General features: G+C 46.6%; 1 protein-coding gene across 1 annotated transcript in view; it reads left to right on the top strand.

The window, feature by feature from the left end:
* LOC140388150 (speckle-type POZ protein-like A) overlaps nucleotides 1–4080 on the top strand; it is a 392296-nt gene extending 388216 nt beyond the window's left edge. The window contains exon 14 of the mRNA XM_072471935.1: nucleotides 3943–4080. The gene's annotated coding sequence lies outside the window, so the exon portion shown is untranslated. The remainder of the gene's footprint in view (nucleotides 1–3942) is intronic.
* Nucleotides 4081–15770: the final 11690 nt, after the last annotated feature.

The following is a 15770-nucleotide window of genomic DNA, read 5'->3' as shown; positions in this document are numbered from 1 at the left end:
TAACTTCACATTTGTCAACATTGTATTCCATCTGCCAGACCCTAGCACATTCACTTAACCTATCCAAATCCCTCTGCAGACTTCCAGTATCCACTGCACTTGTTGCTTTACCACTCATCTTAGTGTCGACTGCAAACTTGGACACATTGCCCTTTATCCCCAACTCCAAATCATCTATGTAAATTGTGAACAATTGTGGGCCCAACACTGATCCCTGAAGGACACCACTAGCTCCTGATTGCCAACCAGAGAAACACCCATTAATCCCCGCTCTTTGCTTTCTATTAATTAACCAATCCTCTATCCATGCTACTACTTTACCCTTAATGCCATGCATCTTTATCTTATGCAGCAACCTTTTGTGTGGCACCTTGTCAAAGGCTTTCTGGAAATCCAGATATACCACATCCATTGGCTCCCCGTTATCTACCGCACTGGTAATGTCCTCAAAGAATTTCTCTAAATTAGTTAGGCACGACCTGCCCTTTATGATCCCATGCTGCGTCTGTCCAATGGGACAATTTCCATCCAGATGCCTCGCTATTTCTTCCTTGATGATAGATTCCAGCATCTTCCCTACTACCGAAGTTAAACTCACTGGCCTATAATTACCCACTTTCTGCCTACCTCCTTTTTTAAACAGTGGTGTCACGTTTGCTAATTTCCAATCCGCCGGGACCACCCCAGAGTCTAGTGAATTTTGGTAAATTATCACTAGTGCATTTGCAATTTCCCTAGCCATCTCTTTTAGCACTCTCTGATGCATTCTATCAGGGCCAGGAGACTTGTCTACCTTTAGCCCCATTTGCTTGCCCATCACTACCTCCTTAGTGATAACAATCCTCTCAAGGTCCTCACCTGTCATAGCTTCATTTCTATCAGTCACTGGCATTTATTTGTGTCTTCCACTGTGAAGATCGACCCCAAAAACCTGTTCAGTTCCTCAGCCATTTCCTCATCTCCCATTATTAAATCTCCGTTCTCGTCCTCTAAAGGACCAATATTTACCTTAGCCACACTTTTTTGTTTCATGTATTTGTAGAAACTTTTACTATCTGTTTTTATATTCTGAGCAAGTTTACTCTCATAATCTATCTTACTCTTTATTGCTTTTTTAGTAGCTTTCTGTTGCCCCCTAAAGATTACCCAGTCCTCTAGTCTCCAACTAATCTTTCGTATGCTTTTTCCTTCAATTTGATACTCTCCCTTATTTCCTTAGATATCCACGGTCAATTTTCCCTCTTTCTACCGTCCTTCCTTTTTGTTGGTATAAACCTTTGCTGAGCACTGTGAAAAATCGGTTGGAATGTTCTCCACTGTTCAACTGTTTCCCCAGAAAGTCTTTGCTCCCAGTCTACCTTAGCTAGTTCTTCTCTCATCCCATTGTAATCTCCTTTGTTTAAGCACAAAACACTAGTGTTTGATTTTACCTTCTCACCCTCCATCTGTATTTTAAATTCCACCATATTGTGATCGCTCCTTCCAAGAGGATCCCTAACTATGAGATCCTAAATCAATCCTGTCTCATTATACAGGAACAGATCTAGGACTGCTTGTTCCCTCGTAGGTTCCATTACATACTGTTCTAGGAAACTGTCGTGGATACATTCTATAAACTCCTCCTGAAGGCTGCCTTGACCGACCTGGTTAAACCAATCGACATGTAGATTAAAATCCCCCATGATAACTGTTGTACCATTTCTACATGCATCCGTTATTTCTTTGTTTATTGCCTGCCCCACCATAATGTTATTGTTTGGTGGCCCATAGACTACTCCTATCAGTGACTTTTTCGCCTTACTATTCTTGATTTCCACCCAAATGGATTCAACCCTATTCTCCATAGCACCGATGTCATTCCTTACTATTGCCCGGATGTCATCCTTAAATAACAGAGCTACACCACCTCCCTTACCATCCACTCTGTCCTTCCGAATAGTTTGATACCCTCGGATATTTAACTCCCAGTCGTGACCATCCTTTAACCATGTTTCAGTAATAGCCACTAAATCATAGCCATTCACGATGATTTGCGCCATCAACTCATTTACCTTATTCCCAATACTATGAGCATTCAGGTAAAGTACACTTATGTTGGCTTTTTGACCTCTGTTTTGACTCTTAACACCTCGATCAGTAACCTCTCCTAAGTTATATTTCCTCTTAACTTTTCTCCTAATTTTCCTTGTCGTTGAATCCATATCTTCATGTAACAACCTGCTGCGTCATTTACCATTAATGTTTTTACTTCCTGTTTTCATCCTTTTAGTATTACTGGGCCTATTCACTGAGCTCCCCTCAGTCACTGTACCTTGTACTGTCGCCCTTTTTGATTTTTGACTATGGATTCTCTGCCTTACACTTTCCCCCTTACTGCCTTTTGTTTCTGTCCCTGTTTTACTACCTTCCAACTTCCTGCATCGGTTCCCATCCCCCTGCCACATTAGTTTAAACACTCCCCAACAGCTCTAGCAAACATCGATTCCAGTCCTGCCCAGGTGTAGACCATCTGGTTTGTACTGGTCCCACCTCCCCCAGGAATTTGAATCCCTCCCTCTTGCACCATCTCTCAAGCCACACATTCATCCTATCTATCCTGACATTCCTACTCTGACTAGCTCGTGGCACTGGTACCAATCCTGAGATTACTACCTTTGAGGTCCTACTTAGTTTAACTCCTAACTCCCTGAATTCAGCTTGTAGGACTTCATCCTGTTTTTACCTATATTGTTGGTGCCTATGTGCACCACGACAACTGGCTGTTCACCCTACCCCCCCCCCCCAGAATGTCCTGCAGCCACTCCGAGACATCCTTGACCCTTGCACCCGGGAGCCAGCATACCATCCTGGAGTCTCGATTGCGTCCGCAGAACCGCCTGTCTATTCCCCTTACAATCGAGTCCCCTATCACTGTAGCCCTGCCATTCTTCTTCCTGCCCAGCTGCGCAGCAGAACCAGCCACGGTGCCATGAACCTGGCTGCTGCTGCCTTACCCTGTTGAGCCATCTCCCTCAACAGTATCCAAAGCAGTATATCTGTTTTGCAGGGAGATGACTGCAGGGGACACCTGCACTGCCTTCCTACTCTTGCTCTGTCTTTTGGTCACCAATTTTCTATCTCCCTCCGTAACTTTCACCTGCGGTGTGACCAACTCGCTAAACGTTCTATCCACGATGTCCTCAGCATCGCGGATGCTCCAAAGTGAGTCCATCCGCAGCTCCAGAGCCGTCAAGCGGTCTAACAGGAGCTGCAACTGGACACACTTCTTGCACGTGAAGGAGCCAGGGACAGTGGCCGTGTCCCTGAGCTCCCACATCGCACACGAGGAGCATGACGCGGGTCTGGGATCTCCTGCCATGTCTTAAACCTTAGGTAAACGTATACAACTACAATTCCAAAAAACTAAAGAAAAAATAAATAAATTAGACAATGAAAAGAAAAACTACTTACCAGTCACTTACCAGGGATTAAAAAGCCCCCCCCCCCCAAAGCTTCGAATTCCCACCCAGTTTCAAATTCCCAAACTCACTCTTGGTTGTGCCTCACTCTGGCTGTGTCTTCTCTGACTCACTGGGAATGAGTTACAAGTTGCTCTTTTAAATTGGCCTGAATTGACTCCCCTCCCCCACCTGCGTTTAGATCGAAGTAGATTAAGGTGACTGACACCTTTGTCCAGCATGAATCCAACTATGGGTTTTTACCATTCTAGGCACAGAAACATTAAATTAAACATACTTAAAACAGTAGCTTACTTCCAATGTCTAGCAATGCACATTTAAATCCCTTAAAACTACATTTGACTGAATTCCAAAAAGCCATAGCTATTGAAAACCAAACTACCCTTATATCATTGGTGTATATTTGTCATTATCGCTTGTTGTAAATTATGTGTCATGGTTTTATGCAGTATTTTTCAATTCAATCTCTTTCACTCTGCTTCAGGTGAGATACCAAGTGAGTCAAGATCCACATCTACTTCCACTACCCTGGGGCCCAGGCTGCGATACATCTTCTCCCTCAGGCTCTCTGCTTTCTTTCAACTTAGCTCTTTCGTCACACAATAAATTTATATTTCCCTCGTGTTAGCCTGGTGTTTATTTCTTTACAAAAGATAACTACAGTAGTTGGGTGTTACTCATGATAATACTTTTTGATCAGTTCCTTATTTACCTAAATAATATATGTTGCAATCCAGAATCTGTACAAAATATGGGATGGTACTCTCACCTTATGTTAGTCCAGCCAAGAGATTTAGATGGAAAATAAATATTTAACTTTCTCAAATAGATGTACAAAAGAATAATAAAAACTGGCAGGGGAGAGGAAGGAGGAATTGAACAAAGAACAAAGAAAAGTACAGCACAGGAACAGGCCTTTCGGCCCTCCATGCCTGTGCCGACCATGCTGCCCGTCTAAACTAAAATCTTCTACACTTCCAGGGTCCATATCCCTCTATTTCCATCCTATTCATGTATTTGTCAAGATGCCCCTTAAACGCCACTATCGTCCCTGCTCCCACCCCCTCCTCTGGCAGCGAGTTCCAGGCACCCACTATCCTCTGTGTAAAGAACTTACCTCGTACATCTCCTTTAAACCTTGCCCCTCACACCTTAAACCTATGCCCCCTAGTAGTTGACCCCTCTAACCTGGGAAAAAGTCTCTGACAATCCACTCTGTCTATGCCCCTCATAATTTTGTAGACCTCGATCAGGTCACCCCTCAACCTCCTTCGTTCCAGTGAGAACAAACCAAGTTTATTCAACCTCTCCTCATAGCTAATGCCCTCCATACCAGGCAACATCCTTGTAAATCTCTTTTACACCCTCTCTAAAGCCTCCACATCCTTCTGGTGTGTGGAAACCAGAATTGAACACCATACTCCAAGTGTGGCCTAACTCAGGTTCTATACAGCTGCAACATGACTTGCCAATTTTTATACTCAATGCCCCGGTCAATGAAGGCAAGCATGCCCTATACCTTCTTGATTATCGTCTCCACCTGTGTTGCCACTTTCAGTGACCTGTGGGCCTGTACACCAAGACCTCTCTGACTGTCAATACTCTTGACGGTTCCACCATTCACTGTATATTCCCTACCCGTATTAGACCTTCCAAAATGCATTATCTCACATTTGTACGGATTAAACTCCATCTGCCATCTCTCCGCCCAAGTCTCCAAACAATCTAAATCCTGCTGTATCCTCTGACAGTCCTCATCGCTATCCGCAATTCCACCAACCTTTGTGTCGTCTGCAAACTTACTAATCAGACCAGTTACATTTTCCTCCAAATCATTTATATATACTACAAAGAGCAAAGGTCCCAGCACTGATCCCTGCGGAACACCATTAGTCACAGCCCTCCAATCAGAAAAGCATCCTTCCATTGCTACTCTCTGCCTTCTCTGACCTAGCCAGTTCTGTATCCATCTTGCCAGCTCACCTCTGATCCCGTGTGACTTCAGCGTTTGTACCAGTCTGCCATGAGGGACCTTGTCAAAGGCCTTACTGAAGTCCATATAGACAACATCCACTGCCCTACCTGCATTAATCATCTCTGTGACCTGCTCGAAAAACTCTATCAAGTTAGTGAGGCACGACCTCCCCTTCACAAAACCGTGCTGCCTCTCGCTAACACGACCATTTGCTTCCAAATGGGAGTAGATCCTGTCTCGAAGAATTCTCTCCAGTAATTTACCTACCACTGACGTAAGGCTCACCGGCCTGTAGTTCCCTGGATTATCCTTGCTCCACTTCTTAAACAAAGGAACAACATTGGCTATTCTCCAGTCCTCCGAGACATCACCTGAAGACAGTGAGGATCCAAAGATTTCTGTCAAGGCCTCAGCAATTTCCTCTCTGGCCTCCTTCAGTATTCTGGGGTAGATCCCATCAGGCCCTGGGGACTTATCTAGCTTAATATTTTTTAAGACACCCAACACCTCGTCTTTTTGGATCTCAATGTGACCTAGGTTTTCTACACACCCTTTTCCAGGCTCAACATCCACCAATTCCTTCTCTTTGGTGAATACTGATGCAAAGTGTTCATTTAGTACCTCGCCCATTTCCTCTGGATCCACACATAGATTCCCTTGCCTGTCCTTGGGCCAACCCTTTCCTTGGCTACCCTCTTGCTTTTTATGTACGTGTAAAAAGCCTTGGGATTTTCCTTAACCCTATTTGCCAATGACTTCTCGTGACCCCTTTTAGCCCTCCTGACTCCTTGCTTATGTAAAAATTGTTTGCTTCATGATGAAGTAATTTGGAAAAATTATTTTTAGAACAAAATTGGTCGACAAACAAAATTGGTAGACAATCTTTAGCAATGTATTTTAATCCCTAAATCTCTAACCATAACAAGACGATGGAATGACATCACCACCACCCCCCACAAGTTGAAACTGGGATAGGAAGTATAGATTACAAACGGAAAGTTGGGATCATGGGCGGGATTCTCCTGCCCCCCACCAACGTGTTTCTCGGTGGCATGCCGTTTGCTTGTGGCGGGATTCTGTTTTCCTGCCGCTTATCGATGGGATTTCCTATTGTAACTTCCTCACGCCACTGCGAAAGGGACTGGCGGGTGTGTGCCAGTAGGAAATGTGAACCCCGAAGACCGGAGAATTCCAGCCCGGGAAAGGAATGTGAGCTGTGCAGAGGGAGACGAGACAACTTGGATGCTGAAAAGGCTATTTTTGTTACCACTGGTGAGTAACCTTTGATACAGCTTGACCAACTCAATCTATTGCCTTAGGTTTCCAGCAACTCAGTAACCCATCCAATCCAGTGATTCAGATTAGAATGGGGTATCAGTTCAGCTGGGCAGAAGGAACATGGCCAAAGCCATATTCTGAAGTTTATTTTCTTGATGGATAAAACTGTTATATTAATATTACGGAGCCAATTTCACTGACTGCAGAGGGGGAACAAAGTGGTGGTGGTGAAAAGCAGTGTAGCTTCTAAGATGTCAGTTAATTTCTCTCACGATTACACCCTGAATTTCCTCGGGTTTGCTAAAATGGAATTTCTGTTATATGTGTCTCCTCTTAATCTGCAACTGAGAATTTAGTGGAATATTCTGTTCTTTGGAAGAAGAAATTGGGTGTCATGACACATTGGTAGACTAGAAACCAGAGATGGATTTTGGATTTTGATGGCTTGAACTTCATCACCTGAAGTAAGAAAGAGACCCACAGACACAAGGCTACCCCGGAGTAAAATGTTGATTGAGTGAGCAGGTAAAAACATTGCTCGGGTAGGAATTCAGTGCCGAGGGGGAAGAGGTGCATCTTTTCCCACTGTTTTTCATTGAGCCGTGCATCGGACTCCTGAAAATGTGGTTCCAATGCCAGAGGGTCACCCGCTTTGTGGTGGTCTTCTGTGCTCTCCACAACCTGGCACAGCAGCAGGGCAACGTGCTGGAGGTGGAGGAGGAGGAACATGCGTCCACCTCTGAACAGGGGGACAAGGAAGCGCCGGGCCCGGAGGGATTGGAGGACAAGCCTGGGGAGGACCCACAGGACCAGCCAGAGGATAGAAGACAGTTGGCAGTGGTGAGGGTCCTGCATGTCCGGATGTACTGGCACCGTCGTACGGAGATTCTGTGGGATAATGGACATATGGTCAGTGGGACGGATGGATCATTCTGCCTGGCATTAACAACTCATGTGTGATGGGTCATCTGGGTGGCAGCTGTGGATTCTCACATCTGCGCCATAAGCCAATCTCTACGTCTGTGACCTATCTGCCCTCAGCCTGCCCTGTGACCTCCAGGGCCCATTCCTCGTAGGTGGTATGGGCAGCATGCTGGACGTGGTTGGTGGGCCGGGGCACGATATGGTGCTGTGTGGGGACGGTGCCAGTTGCACGGTCATCGAGAGGTGGAGGGGTTAATGGGCAGGGCCAGTGCCAGCGACTCATGCCAACCCACATGTGTGGCCCAGTGGAGGTTGTTGATTTTCTTATAGCGCTGGGTGCCGGACCTCCTGGTAACGCTCCCCTAACTGATGGCCACTGCTACTTGCTCCCTGATGACACTGGCTGCCCTGTGGATGACCCTACAAGCCCCTTGGGGGAACAGGACATCCCATCTGGACTTGACCATGTCCAACCAGCTGGCCAGGTTGGCATCCCCGAATCAATAGGCTGGTCTCCTCGGTGTTAAGGCTGCTAGTTATGTGGGGTTTGCACTGCGGCATCGGTTTAAGTGCTGCTTCCCCTTGTTGACGGGGAGGTGGTGGTCTCGGTCCTGGCGAATCAGCCGGCGGCGTCATCATTTGAAGCATGGGGCCCATGGGGGTCTCATTAACTGGACCAATCCCAACGTTTGATACTGGTGAAGGCCTCGCCGGGTCTGCAGAGATAATAGATGAATTGGTGGTCATCTTCAAAATACTATAGACTCTGGAATAGTTCCTACAAATTGGAAGTGGAAAATGTAATCCTGCTATTTAGGAAAGGGTGATGAGAAAAAACAGAACTAAAGACCTGCTAGACTGACATCAGTAGTGGGGAAAATGCTGGAGGCTACAATGAAAGATGTGATAGCAGGACACTTAAAAAAGATACTGGTGGGAAATGGGTAGAACCATCATGGATTTTGAAAGGGAAATCATGTTTAACAACCTGTTGGAATTGGATGCAACAAGCAGAATAGATAAGGTGGAACTGGTGGATGCGGTATATTTAGATTTTCAGAAAGCTTTTGACAAGGTCCCACACAACAGGTCAGTTTAAAAAAAGATTAGAACACATGGGATTGGGCATTAAACACTCACATGGATTAAGCTGGTTAACTGACAGAAAATAGAGAGTGGGAATAAATTGGTCATTTTCTGGCTGACAGGCTGTGACCAGTGGAGTTTTGCAAGGATCATTGCTTGGACCCCAGCTGTTCACGACCTATATCAATGATTTGGATGTGAACATAGACCATTACAGCGCAATACAGGCCCTTTGGACCTCGATGTTGCGCCGACCTGTGAAACCACTCTAAAGCCCATCTACACTATTCCCTTATCAACCATATGTTTATCCAATGACCATTTAAATGCCCTTAATGTTGGTGAGTCCACTACTGTTGCAGGCAGGGCATTCCACGCACTTACTTCTCTCTGAGTAAAGAACATACCTCTGACATCTGTCCTATATCTATCACCCCTAAATTTAAAGCTATGTCCCCTCATGCTCGACATCACCATCCGAGGAAAAAGGTTCTCACTGTCCATCCGGTCTAATCCTCTGATCATCTTGTATGCCTCAATTAAGTCACCTCCTAACCTTCTTTCTAAAGAAAATAACCTCAAGTCCCTCAGCCTTCCCTCATAAGACCTTCCCTCCAGACCAGGCAACATCCTGGTAAATCTCCTCTGCACCCTTTCCAATGCTTCCACATCCTTCCTATAATGCGGAGACCAGAACTGCACGCAATACTCCATTTCATTTCATTTCATTCATTTTCATTTCATTTTTCATTTTAAATGCGGCCGCACCAGAGTTTTGTACAGCTGCAACATGACCTCATGGCTCCGAAACTCAATCCCTCTGCCAATAAAAGCGAACACACCGTACCCCTTCTTAACAACCCTCTCAACCTGAGTGGCAACTTTCAGGGATCTATGTACATGGACACCAAGATCTCTCTGCTCATTCACACTACCAAGAATCTTACCATTTGCCCAGTACCCTGTCTTCCTGTTATTCCTTCCAAAATGAATTACTTCACATTTTTCTGCATTAAATTCCATTTGCCACCAGTCAGCCCAGCGCTGCAGCTTATCTATGTCCCTCTGTAACGTGTTACATCCTTCCGCACTGTCCACAACTCCACCGACTTTAGTGTCATCGGCAAATTTACTCACCCATCCTTCTACGCCATCCTCCAGGTCATTTATAAAAATGACAAACAGTAGTGGCCCCAAAACAGATCCTTGTGGTACACCACTATTAACTGGACTGCAGGCTGAACATTTCCCATCAACCACCACCCTTTGCCTTCTTCCAGCTAGCCAATTTCTGATCCAAACTGCTAAATCACCCTGAATCCCATGCCTCCGTATTTTCTGCAATAGCCTACCGTGGGGAACCTTATCAAACGCTTTACTGAAATCCATATACACCACATCAATTGCTTTACCCTCGTCCACCTGTTTGGTCACCTTCTCGAAGAACTCAATAAGGTTTGTGAGGCATGACCTACCCTTCACAAAACCGTGTTGACTATCTCTAATTAAATTATTCCTTTCCAGGTGATTGTACATCCTATCTCTTATCAACCTTTCCAAGACTTTGCCCACAACAGAAGTAATGCTCACTGGTCTATAGTTACCGGGGTTGTCTCTAATCCCCTTCTTGAACAAGGGGACAACATTTGCTATCCTCCAGTCTTCTGGCACTATTCCTGTAGACAATGATGACATAAAGATCAAAGCCAAAGGCTCAGCAATCTCCTCCCTAGCTTCCCATAGAATCCTAGGATAGATCCCATCTGGCCCAGGGGACTTATCTATTTTCACACTTTCCAGAATTGCTAACACCTCCTCCTTATGAACCTCAAGCCCTTCTAATCTACTAACCTGTATCTCAGTATTCTCCTCAACAACATTGTCTTTTTCATGTGTGAATACTGACGAAAAATATTCATTTAGCACCTCTCCTATCTCCTCGGACTCCACGCACAACTTCCCACTACTGTCCTTGACTGGCCCCACTATTACCCTAGTCATTCTTTTATTCCTGACATATCTATAGAAAGCTTTAGGGTTATCCTTGATCCTACCTGCCAACGACTTCTCATGTCCCCTCCTGGCTCTTCTTAGCTCTCTCTTTAGGTCCTTCCTAGCTAACTTGTAACTCTCGAGCGCCCTAACTGAACCTTCACGTCTCATCTTTACATGAGCCTCCTTCTTCCTCTTAACAAGTGATTCAACTACTTTAGTAAACCATGGTTCCCTCGCTCGATCACTTCCACCCTGCCTGACAGGGACATACTTATCAAGGACATGCAGTAGCTGTTCCTTGAACCAGCTCCACATTTCAATTGTGCCCATCCCCTGCAGTTTCCATCCCCATCCTATGCATCCTAAATCTTGCCTTATCGCATCATAATTGCCTTTCCACCAGCTATAACTCTTGCCCTGCGGTATATACCTATCCCTTTCCATTACTAAAGTAAACATAATCGAATTGTGGTCACTATCACCAATGTGCTCACCTACGTACAAATCTAACACCTGTCCAGGTTCATTTCCCAGTACCAAATCCAATATGGTCTCGCCTCTCATTGGCCTATCTACATACTGTGTCAGGAAACCCTCCTGCACACATTGGACAAAAAAGGACCCGTCTAACGTGCTCGAACTATAGTATTTCCAGTCAATATTTGGAAAGTTAAAGTCCCCCATAACAACTACCCTGTTACTTTCACTCCTATCCAGAATCATCTTTGCAATTCTTTCCTCCTCATCTCTGGAACATTTCGGAGGCCTTTCCTGACCTCGGCCCATACCACCTCAGTAGACGGGTCCTCATCGAACGTCTTTTCTGCCACCGTAATGCTGTCCTTGACTAACAATGCCACCCCTCCCCCTCTTTTACCACCTTCTCTGAGCTTACTGAAATATCTAAACCCCGGCACATGCAACAACCATTCCTGTCCCTGCTCTATCCATGTCTCCGAAATGGCCACAACATCGAAGTCCCAGGTACCAACCCATGCCGCAAGTTCACCTACCTTATTTTGGATGCTCCTGGCATTGTAGAAGACACACTTTAAACCACTTTCCTGCCTGCCGGTACACTCCTGCAACTTTGAAACCTTACTCCTGAAGATTCAAGTTTGCCCCAAAAGGATTTGGCAAGGCCAAGAAACAGGAAGAACCAGGCAGATGAAATACTATGTGGAGAAATGTGATAAAAGCAAATTATTGCAGATGCTGGAATCTGAAACAAAACAGAACATAGGAATTAGGAGCAGAAGTCGACAATTCAGCCCTTCGAGCCTGCTGCGCAGAAAATGCTGGACGATCTCAGCAGGTCTGACAGCAGCTGTGAAGAGAGAGCGGAGCATACGTTTTTTGAGTCTGGATTACTCTTTGTCAAAATTAGAGAGAACTGGAAATGAGGTGAGATTTATACTGCTTATGGCTGGGGGTAGGGGGTGAAGGAGCAGTGGGGCTGGATCGAGAGCCAGCAATAGATGGAGATTGACAAAAATGTCATGGACAAAAAGCCTAAGGGAATGTAAATTGTGATGATCATGGCTAAGAAAGGTGCTGATAGTGGCACAATAAGAGATCAAAATATGTGAATGGCAGAACAAAGGGAAGTAGAAATGTAAGGTTATCCCCTTTGGTCGGAAAAACAGAAATACAGAGAATTTCTTCAATGTTGAGAGTGTTGACCTTCAATGGAATTGGATATCCTTCTTCATGCATCACTGAAAGCTAACATGCAGGTACAGCAAGCAATTAAGAAAGCACATGACATATTTGCCTTTATTACAAGAGGATTTGAGTATAGGAGTAAAGATGTATTACTGCAATTATATAAAGCCTTGGTGAGACTGCACCTGGGCATTGTGTACAGTTTTGGTCTCCTTTCCGAAGGAAAGATATCCTGGCCAAAGAGGGCATTCAACCAAGGTTCACTAAATTAATTCCTACCATGGAAGGACTGTTCTGTGAGCAAAGATTAAATACACTTGGGGCGGGATTCTCCATTTCTGAGACTAAGAGTTGACGCTGACGCAGAATTTGTGGATTTCACGACAGCAAAACTGGCGTTGCACCTGGATCGATTCGGCGACAGTGGACGTGCGAGCACCGGCGCCACGTGGAACACAACTGATTCCAATGAAACATGGTGTGGGATTTGCCGGGTACGAGATTGATCCATGGGAGGCTGACGAGCTGCAATCACACATACACATTACACTCCCCACACACACTCTTTCCAGCCAACAAGATGGCACTGGTTGTGCGGGAGCAGGCGCATAAAGCTGATGGGTTGGCTGGGGCCAGCGGGCACCTAGGGGGTGCCCTGGGGGGACACCTATACAACATGTGACCCTAATGTCACAGGGGGTTGCCAGCAGCATGCGCAGCTGCAAGGCTGCCTTGCCGGCTACAGCAATGGTGCTCCATGCCCGACCTCACAGCCCACTTCCTGGCCACTCCCCGCCACTCCCCCTGCCCTGGCAGAAGGCCCCTGGCCAGAGGCACAACTGTCATAAGGCAAGGTTGTGCTCTTTCCGTGTCCCCTCTTTCCCTCAGCAGCTACGACACTGGTTTCACGATTTCTAAAAGCATTTTTAAGACCGCGCCATCGGGAACTCGGCCCATTGGAGGCGGAGCAGCGTGGTGGCCCCCGGAGATTACGGGGTCGGGCCCGCTAACAACATGCAAACGGCGTTTACTGTACATGCGTTCCAGACTGCATTGACGCCGCTGTCGGGGTGAAGGAGAATGCAATTCGCCGTGAAATCGTTCCCAGCCGCGATTTTGGTTTCAGAACCTATTTCCCACCCAATGGTGTTTCACTTGGCTGAGGACTTTAGAACCAAGGTACACAGTCTCAGACTAATAGGCAAACCATGTAGACTGAGATGAGACGGTGGCGAATTTTTGGAATTCTACGGCCCAGTGGTCGGTAGAGATTTTGTGCACGATTTAAGTGTCATTTTGGGTCTGATTGGTGGAGTGTCTCACTGGCAGCTTTGGTGAGATCGCGGCCCGTACTTAGCGGCACTTAGTGCTGGAAATGAACCCCCATGAGTTTCTCGACATTACTGGCTGCCTCGCCGTCAGATTCGCCAGACCCGCGCCTCAGCGTCTTGCCGCTAACAAGGGGGAGCGGCTTTTAAGAACTCCTCACCACTCACTCCCAATCAACACACAAGCATGGCGGCACGCAGACCTGCTACTCGCTTTGGCAATGCTGACCTGGCCAGGCTTCTCGATGCCGTTAATGAAGGGTGGCATTTTGCCCCCCTCCATGGGTCGGAGGGCCAGCAGCAGGGCCACCAATACCGCCTGGGAGACAGTGTCAGCTGCTGTCAGTTGGGGCAGCATGGCAAGGTGGACCAGACCACAACCTCCACCATGCTGCATGGGTAAATAACCACCTGTTTCCTGGCATCAGTTCCACCAGCCACCTCTCAAATTCCCAACCCCCCCCCCCCCCCCCCCCAAACAAATTAATGGCTGACATCTTGCACCCACCCCATTTCCGATCTTCATTTTTGTTCCTCAGCACCCCTGGCACCCACCAGCACAACATCTTCAGTCCAGTTGTGGTGCCCACACATGCCACCTGCTATAGACCCCCATTATCCATCAAGCGCTCAGCCCATAAATCCCTCTCTTTGTCCATGCAAGAGAAGATAGCCTATAATAAGTGGGAAAGGACCAAGACGGGGGTGTCGGAGTACCAGAGATCTGAGTCCTCATCCCCTATGAGGAACGGGCCTTGACAATCACAGGGTGGTCCGAGGAGAACAGTCACTGACAGCGAAATTGGCCTGCACCGCCGAGGTGAGGATCCATTGCTTATGCCAGGCAAAATAATGCTTCTCTTTCACATGTCCATTCTCTCACAGGATCTCCATCTCCATCTGATGGGGCCAGGCCATCCAAAATCATTCCCCCCCACACCCAGGTGCACCAAGAGACCAGCTCTAAGGTGAGCTTTGAGGAGACCACCATCTATGCATCAGAGCTATCTCCCCCACCTTCAACCAGCACAGGGGCACACACCTGGCTGGGCGACATTAGGGGACAGGCTTCTGGGGCACAATATGGTGGCCAGCACACAGTTGCTGATGCACATCAAAGAACAATACAGGTGCTTCGACTCCCCAAGCCTGTACCGATCATGATACCACCCTTGGCCAAACCGCGCAGCACTTCCTCGTGCCGTATCCCAAAGAATGCGTATCAGGTAGAGCCAGAAATGTTCAAGGGAATCATCAGTCAGAAGTCTGCTGGATCCCAGACTCAGCTGAGTCCCAGTCAGAGGCGAGCCTCTGGACATGTTTATCCCAGAGCTGATGCAGATTTAAAAAAAATATTCCTTCATGGGATGTGGACGTCGTTGGCTGGATCAGCATTTATTGCCCATCCCTAAGAGCATTTAAAAGTCAACCACATTGCTGGGGGTCTGGAGTCACATGTAGGCTAGACCGGGTAAGGGTGACAGATTTCCTTCCCTAAAGGACATTAGTGAAGCAGATGGGTATTTACAACAATCAGCAATGTTTTAATGGCCATCTTTAGACTTCTAATTCCAGATTTAATTTTTCGAATTCAAATTTCACCGTCTGCCATGGCAGGATTCGAGCCCGGGTCCCCAGAGCATGACTCCGGGTCTCTGGATTAATACCACTATGCCACTGCCTCCCTTGCTTGGACATGGTCATGAAATTCAGGAGGGGATGTTAGCGGCATTCCAGCAAGCGCATAGCTTATTTAGACCTAGTACTTATTGCCCAATCTATGTGTATCCCTCCATTCCCCGCCAGTTCATGTGTCTATCAAGATATATCTTCAACAATTGTGCCTCCACCACCTCCACGGGCAAGGTGTTGCACGCACCCAACATCCTCTGCATGAAAAACGTTCCCCGAACACTTCCCCTAAATCCTCCCCCTCTCACCTTGAACCTGTGCCCCCTTGTAATTGAGTCTTACCCCCTGGAAAAATGATGTGGAGATGCCGGCATTGGACTGGGGTGGGCACAGTAAGAAGTCTCACAACACCAACTCAAAGTCCAATAG

Source organism: Scyliorhinus torazame, chromosome 2 (genome assembly GCF_047496885.1).
Source record: "Scyliorhinus torazame isolate Kashiwa2021f chromosome 2, sScyTor2.1, whole genome shotgun sequence".
In the NCBI taxonomy this organism is placed as follows: Eukaryota; Metazoa; Chordata; class Chondrichthyes; order Carcharhiniformes; family Scyliorhinidae; genus Scyliorhinus; species Scyliorhinus torazame.
The sequence above is the reverse complement of the archived record's forward strand: the minus strand, read 5'-3'. Positions and strand labels throughout refer to the sequence as shown.